This window comes from Trichosurus vulpecula, chromosome 1, assembly GCF_011100635.1.
Source record: "Trichosurus vulpecula isolate mTriVul1 chromosome 1, mTriVul1.pri, whole genome shotgun sequence".
Lineage (NCBI taxonomy): Eukaryota > Metazoa > Chordata > Mammalia > Diprotodontia > Phalangeridae > Trichosurus > Trichosurus vulpecula.
In genome coordinates, this window is record NC_050573.1 from 378,805,163 (window position 1) to 378,810,610 (window position 5,448).

Consider the following 5,448-nt stretch of genomic DNA (forward strand, 5'->3'; position numbering starts at 1 on the left):
AAAAGTGAATGTTGCAAACTAAAAATTAATTATTTTTTTTAAAAAAAGGACAAACAATAGCATTAGTGAGAAACAATGATATTGCTCTTTTATCAGAAAGAGTTGAAAATCAGTGAACATACTGAAAAATTTTGAGGAATCGAGGGAACTGACATTAGACATTCTCAGTCTTTTCAGTGAAGTTGGAGCCCTAAGTCATATGCCCTTAGAGAGCTGGGGCACAGAGGACACAATTAGGTTTGCAACCGATGTTTTGGGAAAACAGAGAGGGCACACAGTGGATAGAATGCCTAGAATCAAGAAGACCTGCTGGGTGACTGTAGGCAAGTCACTTAACCTCTGTCTTCCTCACAGGGTTGTTGTCAGGATCAAATGAATTAACATGCAAAGCACTTTGCAAACCTTAAAGCTCTATATAAATGCTAGCCATTATTAGCTTTTATTATAGGCCGTGTGAAAGGTGATGATGGCTGAACTGGGGTGATGAGTTGTGAATGGAGGGGAGGGACACATGCAAAAGATGTGGAGGTAAAATTGGCTATACTTGGCAACTGGTTATATGTGGTATATGAGGGAGAGAGGAGCCAAGCATGAGTCCAAGGTTTCAAACTGGGGTGACTGAGAGGATGGTCATAGATACACTTCATTCCACTGTCGACAATCTCACCTTCCTCTTTGTGGCAGGGGCAATAGAACTTTAATGGATACAATGTTTCCACATCTGCTGTTCTATGCATTTTCTAATTAGATGTATAAGGGCATGGTTTTACTTCTTAGAGTTGTAGATACAGATGCTATTCTTCACTCTGAGGAATTTAAATGAATCAATATTGCTTGCTATGGGATATATATATGCATACATACATTTATATATAGTAATAAGTAAGGTCTTGTTAGGATCTTTGCATGTTAGGTTATTCTTCTCCTATTGAATCATAGGCACCTCTATGAAGCCTTTGCTGACTTAAGAAAATGATTTGTTTATTCTCCAGATAGTTGGCATGTATCCTATAAATGTTAATTGTTCCTTGCTTTTTTTGGTCCCATCTGGACCAGGCAACCCCATAACACCTGGCATCACACTTTAGCTCCTCCATTTTTTGCTTGTTAGCTAACCTTGGGTAAATCAGAAAACATTCCAGTCTCATAACATCATCTCACTTAACCAATTACTTTGCTCAAAGATACTAAACCCTAGATATGGAAGCAGAGGAATCAGATAACATCTTGTGTTCCGCAAATCACCTTCCTAATGCTAATCAGAGATAGACTTTTTCCTTATTCACAAAAGGAAAGCTGAGAAGTCATCTTTGGAGCTGCCACACCAATTGTGACAGCAGTGCCCCAATCTGGACCCGGTTTGGACTTTAACCATAACCTATGGCATGAAAAACCACTGTTGTCCTTCAACTACAAAAACTAATGACCAACCTATGCGAAACTCATCCTCTCATAAAAATTATTAATCACACCTTCATTGACCTACCAGCACCATCCAATATTTCCTCCTGATTCTGGATCATTATTAGGCATTTGCTTAATTATCCAAATCCTCACAGGCCTATTCCTAGCAATACACTGTACCTCCGATACCATAACAGCCTTCTCATCAGTCGCTCACATTTGTCGAGATGCAAATTACGGCTGACTAATCCGCAACCTCCACGCTAATGGAGCCTCCATATTCTTCATATGCTTTGTATGTTTATTCCTGCATGTTGGACAAGGAATTCCTGTTTCCAGCCAGCTGTGAAAAAATATCAAACAAACCTCATTATCAAACAAATCTCTTTTGACACAGTTTTCTGCAAGGGTTTCCTTTTCTCCTTCCCTAGTGTGGATGCAGGGTTACCACATAAGTCACTCATCTGGAGAGACATTTGCCACCAAATGAAGCAATCAAATTGGATAGAGGAAACTGATCAAGTCCTCTCCTTGTTCTTGAATTGCTTAAATTCCTGATGTCCTCCCTCAAATTTCTGCAGTGAGTGGCTTTGATTTAACCCCCTTTCTTCACTGAGTCTTTATGAAAGAAATCAACATTTGATTCCTCTAAATCCTCACAAAGCAATATTCATTTATCCCTCACTACTTTCCTTCTTGCGAGAACAAATAGGCCTTAGGGAATAAGACAGAACTTCCTCTCCTCTGACACCTACTGTCTTTCATTAGTCTATTAATACTTTGCTTTTTGTTGCTTTTGAACACGAGACCTGGATCTAGTGATCTCTGCACCCTGACGACAGTATACACACTGCTGGCTATATCAAGATGTTGGATTTGAAGTGTATTTTTCCTTTAAACTTAATTATAAGGGGAAAACAGCAATACCAGCCCACCCTCATTTCCAGATTGCAATATTTGACTCAGACCAGTCAGCTCCCTTGCTTTGTCTCCCTTTGGAAAGATCATTCAAGTCTCTCCCATGTCTACTTGGAAGCTGATCTTTGGCCTCCTACCCTTTCTTGTTCTGACATGTGGATCATTCATGCTGTGTCCCTGAAGTCCCTCAGATGGATCGTTAGATCTTCTTGGTTCCCTGACCAGTCTACTTGGGAACTGAGCACAAAACATCTTGATTGTAGAATATGGAGCACAAAACCTTTAAAATTCAGCTTGCCTAAGGACAAACAAAATAACACTTGTGCACTGATATTAAAAGAATGGAAGAGACAGATGTTGCAAAAATCGGAGATAGTGATGGTGTAGTTAGTGCCCCAAAGTGACTGAGGCTGGAGTGAGGAAGAGAGAAACAACTATATAGTACTAAATGTAGTACTGAACAGTACTATAATGCTAAAAGGTGGCTCATAGAGTTGGAAGAGACCAAATTGTCCTTAAGCAGGAATCCTGTCTAAAACATTCATGAACAACAGTCATCTAGCCTCTGCTTGATGGAAAACTACCACCTAAAGCACCTCCCTTCCATTTTCAGACAGCATTAATTGTCCAACAACTCAGCAAACATTTACCATTAACAAAGTTTTCCTTTTATTAAGCATAAAATTCCTTTTATTGCTGCCACTCCTACTCTTTGCTCTTCATTCTGCTTTGGGACAAGGCTCTCTTCCACACGATGACCCTTCACAGTCTTGGGGACTGGTAGTCTGATCCTCTTCTCCCTGGTTCCCCCTTCTCCCCTCAGTATTCTCTACCCCAGGCTAAATATACAGAATTCCTTCAACCAATTTTTGGATAAATGAATGATGAGATTAACAAAAAAGCATTTATTAAGCATCATGGTGTCCTTTTTGCTTTGTGGTAAAGACTCTCTCCCTAACAAGTCTGTCTACCAGGTAACTATTTCTGATGTTTTCTCCTCTTTTCTTTCTACTTTGCAGAAGTATCCAGGAAAGAGAGGTTTATTTAATTTACCTTGAGCCAATCATCTTTTGAGTGTTGTCATTATGTATAACTTAATCACGCAGACCTGAATTCTTTTTAAGGTTGTTCCCAAGAGGCTCAAAAGGACCCAACCTTACATTACTTCCCATTTTCCCCCTGTAAGACCTAGCCACCCAATTGAAAATCAGCACTGAGCTATCTACTAAAATGAGGCAGATAACCCAGTCCACTCTCCCACTAGTAGTGTTGTGGCCTTAGACACTCAAAAAATCTATTGCTTCTTAAAAAGTGAAACATTCAAAGTAGGTGCCAGGAAGGAGGAAGTGCAGTCAGAAGAGCAAAGGGAGTGGGGTAAAATACAATGAGGTCAGGTTCTTGAATAGAAGCAAAATAGAGAATAAGGCTGGATCTGCAAGCCTGGGATTGAGTCAATTTTTATAGAATGAAAACCCTAGGCAAAGTGTCTATTCCCATTCCCAGCCCCTTACATGGAGAGAATGTTTTTCATTGTTTAACATCTTGCTATTTATAAAGGCCCGAATAAATACTTTGGATAGGGGCAGTTAAAAAAATTTTTTTGAACATATCCCTGAAATTATAATAAATCAATGAGAAAGCATAATAGCATTTTGAAGATTGCTTTAAAAGCTTCCATTTCTTTAATTTCTTTAAGACATGGTTTAAAATTCTAACTCCGATATTCCCTAGCTGTGTGATTATGGACAAGTGGCTTAACTTCTCTGAGTTCTTTTCTTTATCTGTAAAATGGATATTATATTTGTACCATTTACCTCACAGTTACGACGAAAGTTATTTGTAAACCTTAAATTGTATATATACACACATATGTGAACTATTATTATTGAGATACATCTATGTATCCATTTTATTCAAATTAGTTTTGAATTAAATTATTTCAATTTATTGATTTATTCAATTTAATTTAATTCAAATTATTAAAATTATTCATTTATTCAAATTAAAATTATAGAAATATATACTATATACATATACACAAATGTATATATATATATATACATATGTATAGGTGTACATATATCTATACATATCTATACACATGGAAGACTTTTATATAGTGATCTTTTAGATATTGGCTTCAGTTCACCCAGGTCAGTCCTGATTCAGAAACCATAGAATCATGTTTTAGCAGATAGTAAATTAAATGTCCTTCCACATCCTTCCCTATCCTTTTATAGATTATGCATTTTAGAAAAAGATAAGGTTTGTCCTCCACAGAAAGAAACATCTAGGAGTCATGTGATTAGAAAGGAGTAGTACAGTGAAAAGAAAAAATAATTCTCAGAAAGGGGGAAAACCAGTTTCAACTGGGTCTGTGATCAAACGTAGGGCAAAGGGTAAGCTAGACCTGTAGCATGCATGCTTGATAGCTTCATGCATAGTAACTGACACACCCCACATAAAATAAGAGCCTCATTATGCTTACATGCAGTGCATGACCGGGAGGAGGGATCACGGCAAGGAACAATATGTAATGGGAATATATGGGAGATTGTAACCTGGAAGAATCGGGGACCAATTCTGGTTTGGAAGGGAGTAGCATTTTAGAAAACTACAAGATTAGCCCTATAAAGGCTTGCTCTGCTTCTGGTATCACTGCCCCTAGTGCATTCCAGCACAGGTGGCCTACATCTCAAGAGTCGCAATAAATTTTTCCTTCACTCACCCCTGTGTAAAATGTTACTTATGGGCTTTTCCAACATTAGTGAAAACCTTAAGCACAATGCTTATCCCCACTTATGTATACACAAACATACATATATGTATATACTAAAGCTGAAAGGGTCCTCAAGAGATCATCTGGTCCAGGCCCTTGCCTTTAGACAGATACCCAATTGTGTGAATGCATATTTCAATATTTCAAGCATATGTGATTTGATTGGTATGTCTACTCCCTTCATCAATCCACATTGTAATGTAATACCTCTACAATTCAGTAGTTGTTGAGAGTTGTTGTAACTGAAAAAAATTCACCTGTGAATGAATGTGATGAAAATAATTCATCCTGTGGACTCCCTGATGATCACTATTTCCAAACTTGGCTAAGCTGGTCTTTGGACTGTA